This window comes from Equus caballus, chromosome 3, assembly GCF_041296265.1.
Source record: "Equus caballus isolate H_3958 breed thoroughbred chromosome 3, TB-T2T, whole genome shotgun sequence".
NCBI classification, from domain to species: Eukaryota; Metazoa; Chordata; class Mammalia; order Perissodactyla; family Equidae; genus Equus; species Equus caballus.
Window position 1 is genome coordinate 116,702,993 of NC_091686.1, and position 15,124 is coordinate 116,718,116.

The window sequence follows — 15,124 nt, forward strand, 5'->3', positions numbered from 1 at the left end:
AGACTTAGGATTCTGCATTGGTTAGGATGTGGAGCATTTGTAACACTCATCATATATTATTGATGGGAATATAAAATGAAATAATCACCTTGGAAAACAATATAGCAGTTTCTTAAAAAGTTAAACATACAAATACCATATAACCAAGCTTCTATACATTACCTCCCCAAAAAAGAAAACATGCCCATAGAAAGACATGTACATGAACACTCATTACCCTTTATTCATATTGGCCAAAAACTTGAGACAACCCAAATGCCCTTCAGTAGCTGAATGTGACTGATAAATAATGGGCGAAAGAAAGGAATAAACAATTGACACATTCAGAGACATAGGGAAGCTACATAACTGCATGCTGAGAGAAAGAAACCAGACATCAAAGAATGTCTATCATATTATTCCATTCATTTTAAAATCTGTAACACGTAAAAGTAATCACTAGTGGCAGACAGCAGATCAATGATTGTCTGGGGCCTCCTTTGAGGGGCCTGACTGTAAATAGACAAAAGGAAGTTTTGGGGGGTGATGGAAATGTTTTATATCTTGTGATAGTGGTGGTTCACAGGTGTCTATATTTGGAAACACTCATAGATCTACGCCATTTTAATGGGTGCATTGTGTTGTATGCACTTTTTCCTTAGTTAAGTTGATTTGAAAATAACAAAAATAACAATGTATTAGTTTGTTACAGCAGCCATAACAAAATATCACAGATTGGGGCCTTAAACAGCAAATCATTTTCTTACACTTCTGAAGGCTAGAAATCCAAGATCAGGGTGTCACAGGTTTAGTTTCTCCCGAGGCCTCTCTGTTAGCTTACACACGGCCGCCTTTTTGCTGTGTCTTCACAGCACCATTTTTCTGTATACACCCATTCCTGGTGACTCTTCTTCTTACAAGGACACCAGTCATATTGGATTAGGGTCCCATGATTATGGCCTCATTTTAACTTAATCATCTCTGTAAAGACTTTGTCTCCAAATACAATTACATTCTGAAGTACTGAGGTTGGTATTTTCACAGGTGGATTTGGGGAGCACATAATTCAGCCCACAATATTCCACCCTCTGGAACCCCAAATTCATGTCTTTCTCACACACAGAATACATTTACCCCCATCCTAAGATCCCAAAGTCTTATCCCATCACAACATCAATGCTAAGTCTTAGATTTCATATCATCTAAGTGTGGGTGAGACTCAAGGTATGATTTATCATAAGGTAAAATTCCTTTCCAGCTTTGAAACTGTGAAGCCAGACAAGTAGTCATTTGCTTCAAAAGTACAATAATGGGAGAGGTATAGGATAGACATCAATGTTCCAAAAGGGAGAAATCATAAAGAAGAAAGGGAGCATGAGTCGCAAGCAAGTCCCAAAACCCAATAGGACAAATCCATTAGATCTGAAAGCTCAAGAATGATCCTCGTTGGCTTGATGCTCTCTTCTCCAGGCCCACTGGGATGGTGGCCCTGACTTCCAGACTCACTGGAGTGTCGATGTCCTACCCTTGGCCTTGTGTGGCAACACTGCTCTGACGACCCTGGGCAGCAGCCTCATGCCCAAGAACCTACAGGGGTTGCAGCCTGGCCCACTGAACCCAAGGAAGTGACCAGGTGCTGTGACCAAGGAGGAGACAACTTCCCTTTTGGGGTCATTCTTCCTTTTTCTTGAAGGATAATGCATGTTTGCAGCTGGATGGCTATTGTCCTATCCCGTAGAATCCCAGAGGTCCAACAGCCTTCCCTCATTTCTTCCTGTCTCTGTCCCCTTTAGTCTGAACGGGTGGTGTTTGTGCTGGTATAACTCCATCAGTACCCCAGGCTTCTGCTGAGACGGCTGATTCGATCTGTGAGTCATACCTGTAATGATTTGATGGCCTGATTATTCAGCCACACTCTTGGTGTTCTCTCCAGAACATGCTTTCTCATTTTTTGAAATATTGTTAGGCTGAGAATTTTTCAAATCTTCAAGTTCTGGTTCCTTTCTGTCTAATTTCCTTTTTATTTTGTCTCACTCTTGCATTTTACTATAAGCAGCAAGGAGAAACAAGGTTGTACCTTTAACACTTTGGTTAGAAATCGCTTCAGCCAAATACCCAAGTTTATCACTTACAATTTCTACTTTCCACAAAATAGTAGAGTACAATTTGGCAAAATTCTTCCCCACTTTATAAGAAGGATCACCTTTCCTCCATTTTGCAGTAAGATGTTCCTCATTTTCATCTGATACCTCATCAGAATCACCTTGAATGTCCACATTCCCCTCCACAATCTCTTCAAGACAATCTTGGATTTTTCTAATATGCACCTCAAAACTCTTTCAGCTTCTATCCATTACCCTGTTCCAAAGTCACTTCCACAATTTTAGGTGTTTGTCACAGCAGCAATTCACTTCTCAGTACCAGAATCTTTATTAGTCAGAGTTCTCCAGAGAAACAAGACCTAACAGGATATGTGTATAAAATTATATAATATATAATTTATGACTAAATTATATATATAAAGAGAGAGACAGAGAGCAAGAGAGACAGAGCCAGAGCCAGAGGCAGAGATAGAGAGAAACTTCTTTTTTGTATTTCCCACTAATTTTTACTTTTCTCCATTAGTGGTTTGCTCATTCCTGAATCTTGCTTGTTCACATTGAACTAGCAGCAGTGACAGGCAGGAATGACTCTATTCTCTCTCATCTTCTAAAAATGGCCTCAGGCAAAGCATAATTTTTTCTTCTTCTTTTCTTTTTTTTTTATTGAGTTCATAATAGTTTCCATCACTGTGACATTTCAGTTGTACATTATTTCTTGTCCATCACCATACAATGCTCCCCTTCTCCCTTTGTGCCCTCCGGACACCTCCCTTCCCCTGGTAACCACTGAACTGTTCTCTTTGTCCTTGTGTTTATCTTCCACACGTGACTGAAGTCATACAGCGTTTTCCTTTCTCAGTCTGCTTATTTGCCTTAACATCATACCCTCCAGGTCCATCCATGTTGTTACAAATGGGATGATTTTGTCTTTATTTTATGGCTGAGTAGTATTCCATTTTATATATGTACCGCATCTTCTTTATTCAGTCATCAGTCCTTGGGCCCTTGGGTTGCTTCCACGTCTTGGCTATTGTGAATAGTGCTGCAATGAACATAGGGGTACATAGGTCACTTTGGGTTGTTGATTTCAAGTTCTTTGGCTAGATAACCAGTAGTGGGATAGCTGGGTCATATGGTAGTTCTATTCTTAGTTTTATGAGGAATCTCCATAGTGGCTGCACCAGTTTGCATTCCTACCAGCAGTGTATGAGGGTTCCCTTTTCTCCACACCCTCTCCAACATTTGTTATTTTGTTTTTAATACATTTGTTTTTTGAGGCAGATTAGTCCTGAGCTAACATCTGCTGCCAATTCTCCTCTTTTTGCTGAGGAAGACCGGCCCTGAGCTCACATCCGTGCCCATCTTCCTCTACTTTGTCTGTGGGCCACCTGCCACAGCATGGCTTAACAAGCAGTGTGTAGGTCCGCACCAGGGATCCAAACTGGTGAACCCTAGGCCCTTGAAGTGGAGTGTGAGAACTTAACCGCTGTGCCACCAGGCCGGCTCAACATTTATGTTTAGTGTTAGTGATAATAGCCGGTTTAACAGGTGTAAGGTGCTATCTTAGTGTAGTTTTGATTTGCATTTCCCTGATGATTAGTGATGTTGAACATCTTTTCATGTGCTTATTGGCCATCCGTATATCTTCTTTGGAGAAATGGCTGTTCATATCCTCTGCTCATTGTTTGCTCAGGCTGTTTTGTTTTGTTCTTGTTTCTTTTCGAGGAAGATTATCCTTGAGCTAACATCTGTCACCAATCCGCCTCCTTTTGCTGAGGAAGATTGGCCCTGAACTAACATCCATTCCCACTTCCTCTATTTTATATGTGGGATGCCTGCCATGGCATGGCTTGATAAGTGGTGCGTAGGTCTGCACCCGGTATCCTAGCAGGCAAACCCCGGGCCACCAAAGCAGAATGTGCAAACTTAACCACTGTGCCACTGGACTGGCCCAGGGCTGTTTGTTTTTGCTGTTGTTCAGTTGTGTGAGTTCCTTATATATTATGGAGATTAACTCCTTATCAGATACATGATTTGTAAATATTTTCTCCCAATTTGTGGGTTGTCTTTTTGTTTTGATCCTAGTTTCTTTTGCCTTGCAGAAGCTCTTTAGTCTGATGAAGTCCCACTTGTTTATTTTTTCTTTTGTTTCCCTTGTCTGACAAGACATGGTATTCAAGAGAAATTTTAAGGAATTGTTTCACGTGACTGTGAATACTTGGCAAGTGCAAAATCCGATGAAGTAGATTGTGTTATGTGAAAATTCTCCTTAGAGAATTTGAAAATAACAATAATATAACCTACCTTGCAGAACTAGTTAAGTAATAAATGTTTGTAATGATTTCAGCACGGTTTCTGACATACAGTAAATACTAACGGTAGTTTGTTTTATCGATGTTCTTCTGGATTTTCTAAGTACACCTGGCTTCTTTGATTGGCTGTTTCTTTAATTTATATTTTCTTCTTATGCCTTTATATTCTTAGAGGAAACTCAGTCTGTTTTCTCAGAGCTCATGAGGTTAATAAATTCAAATTATGTGTGGTAAAATCTCATGGATTCTTAGCATATTTACACAGCAGATGAGAATTTTGTATTCTTGAATGCATTAAATCGAGCCAAAGGTCTTATATGATAAGCATTTGGGATTTCTTCTCTGGGGTGAAAAAAATTTTTCTCAGAAAATCGATTGGTAAAAACCTGTCTCAGATTTATCAACGAAAACCAGATGTACCTAAGAAAGAGCTCACCACCTACATGCAGTTTGAACACCCCCTCAATCCAAAGAGGAATAGAAATTATAAGTGCCCAATGAATATTTGCTAAACATGCCTTTTGAGGAGACTCCCTTTGTCTCAATTTGATTGAGCCACACAGCACCATCTTCTATATATTTGCTATCAGTGTAAGTCTAGCTGATTCAATTGGAAAGCATTGCTGTATCAGAAATGGTTCTCCCTTCAAAATGTTTTTTTTTTTTTCCCCAAGGAAGATTAGCCCTGAGCTAACTACTGCTAGTTCTCCTCTTTTTGCTGAGGAAGCCTGGCCCTGAGCTAACATTCATGCCCATCTTCCTCTACTTTATATGTGGGATGCCTACCACAGCATGGTGTGCCAAGCGGTGCCATGTCCTCACCCGGGATCCGAACCGGCAAACCCTAGGCCGCTGAGAAGCAGAACGTGTGCACTGAACTGCTGCGCCACAGGGCCGGCCCCCCTCAAAATGTTTGTAGTCTCACGAACTCTATATGACTCCACTCATAGGTGGAAGTTAGTATATTGACAAGGAGATCTGATCAGTGGTTACCAGGGAAAAGGGGGGGGTGGGTGGAGGGCACAAAGGGGGAAGTGGTGTACCCACAACATGACTAACAAAAATGTACAACTGAAATCTCACAAGGTTGTAATCTATCATAACATTAATAAAAATAAATAAATAAATAAATAAATAATGTTTATAGTCTCAGTGGGACAAAGACAAACCATGCTGATTTTCAGAATATAGACAAACTGTATAAAGCTTTACACCATTAAGTAACAAAATGAGTACTAGAGAAAGCAATCCAAAGCTATTCAGGAAACAGAGATCTCATAGTGAGCTATAGTAGTCAGAATGCTTTTATAGTGAAGGAGATATAAATATGAGCATGAAAGCCATGGTCAGATAATCAACTCAAGTATCTTAAAGTAGAGATGTCCTGAATACAATAAATATTTTAAGTAAAATAAATCTCTCCAGTTAGAAGAATTCATTTGTCTACCAGCACTTTTAGGAAATTTGAAATTCATTTTCTAATATTATGCATCTTTGGGACATAATAATCTTTGCGATTGTGAGACATTTTAGTTAGATTAGCTACATATTGTTCTGGTGGCTTATTACAACTAAAGTTTATTTCTGATATATTGCACGTCCATTGCTTGTCGATATTGATGAGAGGAGGGGAGAGTTCTGCTCCATTCACTCAGGAACCAGCTGATATATGCTGTGCTGTTTTATGACTCTGTCAACTGGAATGCAAGAACATTTGGGTATCCGTAACAGAGGAAGACACAGCTATATGATGATGCACTAGGCTCTTATATGCTTTGGACAACAAGTGATAATCTCACTTTTGCTTACAGCCCATTGATCAGATGTAGTCATGTAGTCCTGTCAAACAGTGAAGAGGTTGGATAATATGGGTGAGCAGATGGAATTTGTGTTTAGGATTGTGTCTCTGTCACGCATTGCTTTTCTGGTCAAATGTTCCTTTATTCCCTTCTTTCCACATATAGTGCATAGCCGTCTCTTTCCCAAGGGAGGCAACTAAAGTTTTCAAGTGCAAGCCAAGAAGCACATCATAGTCAAAATCTAGAATCTATAAATATTTCAAAATAGTTGCTACAGTAAGCCAAGACTTTCTTTTCTTGATCCAGAAAACTATGAACAAAATCCTAGTCATCACTCCTAGACACCTAACATAGAACAGAGAAAGGATAACCACGGTAAGTATTCCCATTTGGAAAGGTGAACATGGGAGACACACTCCAGTCACTGGTCCTTAGAAATTCTTAAATTCCATTGGGCAGAAACTGTGAGTTCCTTCTACCCTTGGCATGGACCTATTTCTTGATTGTGTCCTTCATAAAGGTCTCCCTTTTCTCTATTTCACCATGGTCCTTATCTCCATCTTCTTGTTGGATTTTTGTTTTCCATTATCCTCCTTAACTACTTTTGAAAAGAGTATTAGAGAATATACTCTCCTTGAACTGTACTGCTTTTTTCCATTCCCTTCCTGCTCAAAAATTTCTTGAGAGCTACTAATTTTTTATAAGAATTCTTAGTCTAGGATTGTTGGGTCTTCACAGTACAACCTTCTTTAAAAAAAAAAATAATAATAGACATTATTTGATTCCAGTCAGCTCAATGTTCAGTAACCACTAGCAGATTGTCCTTTTGAGGAAAAAGTCCTCAACTCTGACATATTTTATTGATTTCTCACTAGCTCTCTGCTCTTTTCTCTCTGTCTCTCTTTCTCTCCACTGACACTATAAAGTTTCTATAAAATAACTATGTTCTTAATCTGATTATTGACCTGAGTAATTTTTATCTAATAGAAAAATGTACTGGGCCGGAATACACTTAATCTGATTTTTGCCATGATGTGCATAACTAGTTGAGAGATTTGGCATGGTATGGTGACGCCTCTTTTCTAACTTTGTCTCAGAGTTGATTTTATTTTTTATTTTACTTCATACTTTTTACTTAATTTATAATGAAATACAGTAAAATTTAGAAAATACAGTTGACAGTTCTCTGAGTTTCGGCAAGCATATATGGGCATGTAAACACCACCACTGTCAAGATATAGAACAGTTCCATCACACACACACACACAAATTCCTATTCCCTTTTTCTTTCAAATCCTCCCCTATGCCTGGTGCCTGGAAGTGACTTTTTCAGCCTCTGAATTAATTGTGCTGTTGCCACAATGTCCTATAAATCAAATTATACAGCAGGTAGTTTAAAAAAAAATTTTTTTGTTAAAAAGATTCATCCTGAGCTAACATCCATTGCCAATCCTCCTCTTTTTTCACTTGAGGAAGATTAGCCCTGAGCTAACATCTGTCCCAATCTTCCTCTACCTTATGGGATGCCTCCATAGCATGTTTGATGAGTGGAGAAGATCCATGCCCAGAATGTGGACCCACTGACCCTGGACCACCGAAGTGGAGCATGCAGAACTTTAATCATTTGGCCTTGGGGCTGGCCCCCCAGCATGTAGCTTTTTGAGGCTTGCTCCTTTCATCTAGCATAGTACATTTGAGTTTTATCTGTTTTGTTTCCTGAATCAACAATTTTTTTTTATTCCATTGCATGAGTGTACCACAGTTTTTTTTGTTTATTTTTTTTAATTCATTCACCAGTTGAGTGACATTTGGTTTGTTTCCTGTGTTTGATGATTGTGAATAAATCTTCTATAAACATTTGTGTCCAGGTTTTTATATGAACATAAGGTTTTATTTCATAAGATTCCACCTGAGAGTGGAATTTCTGGATTGCATGAGAAGTGTATGTTTACCTTTAGGAGAAACTGCCACGTAACTCCCAAAGTGGTTGACCCATTTTGCATCTATGTCAGCAATGTGTGAGAATTGTTATTGATCCACATCCTTGCCACCATTTGGTATTGTGAAATTTTAATTTCTGTTTTGTTTTGTTTTGCCATTCTAATAAGTTTTAGAGGTATCTCATTGTGGTTTTAATTTGCATTTCGCTAATGACTAATTATGTTGAACATATTTCCATGTACTTATTTGCCTTCCATATGCTTTCTTTGCTGAAGTATCTGTTTACTTCACTTACCCTTTTTTTATTGGGTTGTTTGTTTTCTTATTATTGAGTTTTGCATACTGAGTTAGTTGATATTCTCTCTTCCTCTATTTGTTTCAAGATAGAACAGTAGAATAAAGCTTCTTTTAACCTGATGTCTTTTAATTGGAAATTTTTCTATTGTGTCTTGGAAATGGGACCAAGACCACAAGCTTTGCACAATCCTTGGTGTTCCCTTCTGTCTTAGAGGGGGATCACACATTTTTCAACTGGGCACATGATAATCCACAAAAATAGACCAGATTTTTCATCCTTCCTATCAGTTAGATATGACTCTGTGAGTAAGTTCTGGCCAACAGGATGTATGTGAATATGGTGGGTGGACCTTAAGGAATGTATCCTTAAAGAGAAAGAGCCTGCCCTCTGTTTTTCTCATCTTCATGTCAGCTAAAATATAGTCTTAATGTATGGGGCTCCAGCATCCACATTGGACCCTGAAGCTACCTTAAAAATGGGAGATTTTGATGGCAGAACTACAAGATAGAAGGAATGGAGCCACCATACTAGTTTTGGATATTTACCTTAAGACCTTAATAAGAGATACATATAAGCTCATTTAAACTAGCTTACTTTGGCTTTTCTGTTCCTCATAGCTGAGCCTAATATAAACTGATAAAAACTTCAAGACATCTAGATTTCACATTTCAAGGAAACCTAGAATCTCCTCAAGGATACAAAGAACATTATAGACCAGAAAGATAGAGAAGTAGCAGAATTATTCTAAATGAAAATCATTAATCAAATATTGAGATTTTTGAAGCTATTCGTCTTTGAGGAGATAATTTCAGAAGTTGCTCTGACCACAAAGGATGAAGAATTAGTGGGAGTGGTATGTAGAGAAGTGAAGGCATAGGATAAAACATTTTTGATTTTTTTCTTGCCTGAATGATTTAGTTTAGTTATGCTTAAACATTTGACCTACACATAGCTAATGTAAGGTTTCTGAAATCTTTGTACTTATTCACAAGTTCAACCGAAGGGGGTTCGGGGTCTCGATTCAAGGAAGAGATGCATGGTGCTCACTGCTTTGGACAATAATGTGGAAGCAGCCACTAAAGCCACAAACTCAGGGCTTCCATAATGCTTATAATGTGTACGACTCCACTTCTATTCACTTCTATCATGGCCCCTATTAGAACTTTTCTTTGTTGACTCTGTTTGAACCTCTCCTTCAATTGTGTCTTTATATTATGAATTCTCATTGCTTGGTGATATCAGAGAAGGCTTGCAATAATATTTTCTCAATGAATGGAAAAATGCATGACCCCCATCTGAAGTCAGACCTAGCTCTAACCTTGGAGTCCTTCAGGTATCTGCTTAATATTTGTCCATTCTTTCTACATATCCCAACCTCAGATGAGGTGGGACTCACGCCCATGTCTGGGCCAAGCACCCATGGCAGAGTTCTGTCCAAGCTTCTCTGTACTCTTATCCTATCAGAGAGCAAGAGAGTAAGGGGATTCTGACATATGGTGTCCAAGTGCTAGGCAATGTGCAGCCAAGGATTCACATGAATGTTCTAGAGAATGAGGACCTCACCCACTATCCTGGGAGACAAAGGCACAAACTCAAAACCACAAAATTATCTGTCACAATGAGAAGAGTAGACTGTGCTTGTTTATGAAAAAAAATTAATTTAGAGTGTGAGTGAGACCAGGCAAAGTGAGGGTAAGAAGTTTCCTCTTAGGTAGATCATTTAAATGGCAGATATTGGGGCAACCTATGTTCCAAGAAGGTGGACTGGACTGTTCAGAGAGAAATAAAAGTGTACAAAATGATACCATTGACTTTTTCTTCAGTTATTTTGCAATGGCAGCCTTGCTTCTTCAAACGTTAATGCAGATTCAAGAAGAGAGATAGATGACCATAGGCAAAAGCCCTAGATACTCTTTTGTGGTCACTAGTCAAATTTTTCTCCTTCTCTGTCTTGGCTCTGAGCTCTTAGATATAAGCCCACTGCTAGAACTTTGGATATGTTTTCCAGTACCTGATCATTTTCACTGTGAAAAGATGTTGGGTTGAACTCATTCTCTGGCTCTTCTTGTTTTTGGTGCGCTGTTCATATTATGGTGCCCTTACCACTTCAGCATGAACCTCTGCCTGAACTCCAAATTCCAGATCTTGCATTTTGTGCCTGAGAGTTCCTTCTAGCTTCTGGAACCTGTGAGGAGTTAACACATCCCATCTCCTGAGGCAGCCTGTACCCATACAGCTATGGGACTTGGTGCATAAATACCCCAGTTCCCTTGACCCTCAGGTAAGATAACTCTGAGGTGTGTTCTCTACACTGGTTTCCAGCGTTTACCCATTGAGATTAAACTCCAGTTTGTTGCTCACAGCGAGCTAGCTTGATCGTATTGCTCTTGAATGAGCTAGTGCATTGTAAAAGCCTACCTTCCCTTCCTTTTTTCACTTTCTTGTTTATCTACCAGGGATTTCTTCAATTCCTAAATCAATAACTTATATTTGAAACTTTCTCTTAGACTTTGCTTATAGGGGAGCTCAAAATAAGACAGTCATCTTAAACATTCATTCTTTCCCCAGAAACATTGGATACCAACTGAAAGTATAGAGCTTTCGGCTGCTCCTCAAGTTTGGCTAGGCCAGATGTTTGGCCTATTCTGACTTTTGTGTGTGTGTGTATGTGTGTGCAAGCATGTGTGTATATATCTATATATATATTTATATATACTTACATATATATTTTTATATATTTTAATTTTAATGTACTTTTATATTATATGTATTGTGTACATATACATATACATATACACAAATCTGGATTCAGCTCATTCATGAAACACTAAGTAGTTTGAGGTAGAATCCTATTATTGCTTCTAAGCATCTAACCATTTGATCTTGCGCAAATTAAAGGAACTTACTTTTCAGTCATCAATGTCTCTAAATCAATTGAATAAAATTGTAATCAAATTAACATGCAATGTCAAGTGGATCAGAACTAGGTATACACATTAAATTAGGATTCTCATCACATTGGAGAGAAGTAAGTTTTGGATTTCTTCACTTTCTTCTTCTTGAAAATTTCTGTAAAAATATTTCCTTCCATGCTGCTGAGTCTGATTAGCATTTCTTCGTTAGCAATTCTAGTCTAAAAGAACTTATTTTCAGTATCATTTTGGGGTGTAATAAGTAGAAGGCAGAAAAGCCATGGGGGCTGTGTGAATAAATCAAGGTAATTTAAGTCTAAAAAGCTATTTAGATGATGAGAGGAAGACCAAAAGTACAATTGAAAATAATGGAAAAGCTTAGAAGTTGGTTTGCCTCTGAAATCAATGTAATGATTCAAAGGGATTACACTCATTCACATACATGAACCCCTGTATTTTATTCTTACTTATCCAAAATTAATCCTATGGAAAGTAAACATACCAGGGAGTATCACTAGATTTTGGTTTCATGGTGAATTGGAGAAAGACTTGTTCCTTGTGAATAGGAGGAATGGACACTAGAGGTAGTCTCCGTACAAAGCGAAACTCACTCTGTGAGCTGTACCATGATGAATGGCAATGATGGAAAGGTGAAAATGTTGCAGTTTCCACTTTAATTCAGTGACTCCAGAAAGGGTTTCTACCCAGTGAGAAGATGTTCGTGTTCTAACAAGAAGTAGTTGTCAGGAAACCAATGCTTCTGAGATTAGTGGTCTTCTCTTTCAGTTTCACCATGAGGCATCCTACTGTCCCCGTTCAGTTTTTCTTCTCAAGGCTGGACACCCACATTTCGTCCACTCATTATCATCTGTTTTTTCAGATCGTCATCATTGGTCACTTATTTATGTACTCCTGTCTACCACTCAAAAGAGAACACTAATTTCTGTTCATAGTCTGATGGCAGAGTCTGATGACAGAGGAGGGCTTTCATTTATATCAACTGGGTTCCCCATGTGGCAGTAAGAGAAACTGCAGATTCTGTCAGTGATTTTTGAGTCACAGAAGAGGTTCCGCAGCAGAAAGGGATTTCAATAGAGAAACATGAATCCTATTCTCATAAAATGATGCATTACCTCATGTAGGTAGAATTCTAAGATGCTCCCCAAGATTCGCAGTCTTTAGTGTACACATTTTATCCCAGTCATTCAATCAACACTATCTAAGTGTATCTGAGAAGGGATTTTGCAGATGTAATTAAATTCCCAAAACCATAGGCATTAAAATAAGGAGATTATCTTTGATGGGCCCAACCTAATCAGATGAGCCCTTCAAAGGGACTGGAATCCTCCAGGAAGAAGATATTTAAAAGGTGAGAAGGATCTCACGAGAGGAAGATTCTCCGCTGCTGCCTTTGAAGATGGAGGGCATCGTGTGGGAAGGAATGGCCAGTGGCTGCTGGGAGCTGATAGTGACCCCATCCAAGAGCCAGCAAGAAGACTTGGATTTCAGTTTCATATTTGTAAGAAATTGGATTCTGCCCTCAACTGAGGAGCATGAAGCAGATTCTTCCCCTGAGGCTCCAGATAAGAATGCAAACTGGCCAACACCTTGAGGAGAGAACCAGTTGAGACCTCTCAACTTCCAACCTATGGAGCTATGAGATAACAAATGGTGTTGTTATAAGCTGCTAAGTGTGTGACCACTTGTGACAAAGTTATAAAAAGTAAATATACTCCTATGCCCCTTGCCAGGGAGTCACTCTCTCTCCCGAGCCAATCAAGCACGTGTCATTTCATGCTTTTGAGGAAGTTTGCCCATGTGCTGGTTACCCTTGCTAAATCTTGAGAGATCCTGCTCATCTGAAATGCACAACAGCATAAGTATAAAGAGCCAGGGTCTAGCATTGGGCATTCTGAGTTTGAATCCTGGCTCTGCTTCCTTCTATCTGTGGAAACTTGGATGAATTGCTTGACTTCTCTGATCCTCAGCTGGCTTATTTTTAACATGGCTAAAATAGCAGCATTCAACCCAAAGCATTGTTTTCATTGTGCTCGTACAGTGCTAGCATGCCCCTTTGTATATGTTAGGTAACTGTATGAGGCCTAATATACATATAGGTTATAAATATAAATATAAACATAAGTTAATGCACAACCCACTAGAGTCTAAATTTCTAGCCAGTGAACCTTTGATAAACACTTTCTCTCTGCCAGGTTATAGTAATAAAAATGATAGGATGGGAAAATGTCACAAATTTTACTAAAAGTTTTTCCAAATAAGTGGGGGAAACTGACACATATGCAAAGATATCACAGATCTTTTAATGTGGCCAGTAAAAGAGTAACTATGAGACAGAGGTAGCATTAAGAAAGGAATGATTAACTCTCAGTTTGGATGGAGGGCAGAATGGAGAAGGAAAGGCTTTCTCAGACATGTTGATATTTGATTTGGGTTTTGAAGAATGAATAAAGATTGATCAAATGGTCAAAGACTAGGAAAGCATTCCAAGCAGAAAAGTAGATTGTACACTTTCTCTGAGATAATAAATATTCTAGAATATGTTAGGCCTCATACAGGTTCTAATGACACAGAGAAAGCTTATCCAGAGAAAGCTCACAAGGTATTTTTTTGAACTACGTAAAAGGACATCTGAGGGAGAATCTCCCTTTAGGAATAATGAGATCCAGGGGTTCATGTACATTTTCAGGGATTGGGATTCTATCTGTCTATCTATCTACCTACCTACCTACCTATATCTCTCTCCTCTCTCTCTCTTTCTTGGCTCTTCTCTCACTATTTTGATTTTATTCTAAAGCAAGGAATATCATCTGATATGATGAAAAATATGTTTTTTACTTCTAAGCCTAAATTCTAATGATTGCCAGACTAGAAGATGAAAGATTCCATGTTTCACAAAAACCATTTACTAGTTTTCAGTCATGACTCTGGCCCTCATGTGCCCACCTTAATCAAGTCCTGTGGCCTGCCTAGGACACATACTTATCTTGGTAGTAGGACAGGCAGGACATTGAGATTGACAATCCCCAAGAAACCACATTAAAAGGGTGGTTCCTTTTCCCAAAGGAAATATAGGTGTTTTTCACCAGAAGAAACTGGAAGGATTCCTGGCTAGGGTAAAACAAATAGAAAATATAAGAGATTTGGTATCAATGGAGCATAAAAAGCAATGAGTCAAATTCTGATGCACTTTTTACACTACACTAAGGAGTTCCAACTTTATCCTGCAGGTGGTGAGGAATCTGAAGGACTTCAGGCAGTGGAAAGGATTGATTGAATTTTGTGCTTTCAAGCTATCACTCTGATGTCATGGCAGAGGATGCGTGGCCAGGGAGGACACAGTGGATGGACTCTTAGGTTCCTAGAAGCCACATGATACAGATGGCTATCTCTCAACACATTCAAAGGTAGGAGCACCCAGCAATGGAAATCCAAAGACAGGTCCAGTAGAAACTGCTTACTGCCTCATAAGCCTTTCCACTTAACATTCATAGTCTTCAAATGCACAACTGCCAGCAGCCCCATCTTCCAACACAAAGGTCAGGGTGAAATAGCATTCTCAAGTAGCATAGCAAAACGGCCTTTTGTGATTTGGCATAATTGCTTGCTTAAGTGCTTATATATTACATTATCTTGCTTTCATAAGCCTGATGTTGCTGCCAACTCTCTGTTTATTCAATTGATTTTATAAAATTTTGCTACATTCTAATAGCTGAGGATTTCTTGTATGTGAAGCAGCCTTCAGATTGTCATTAATTTACTG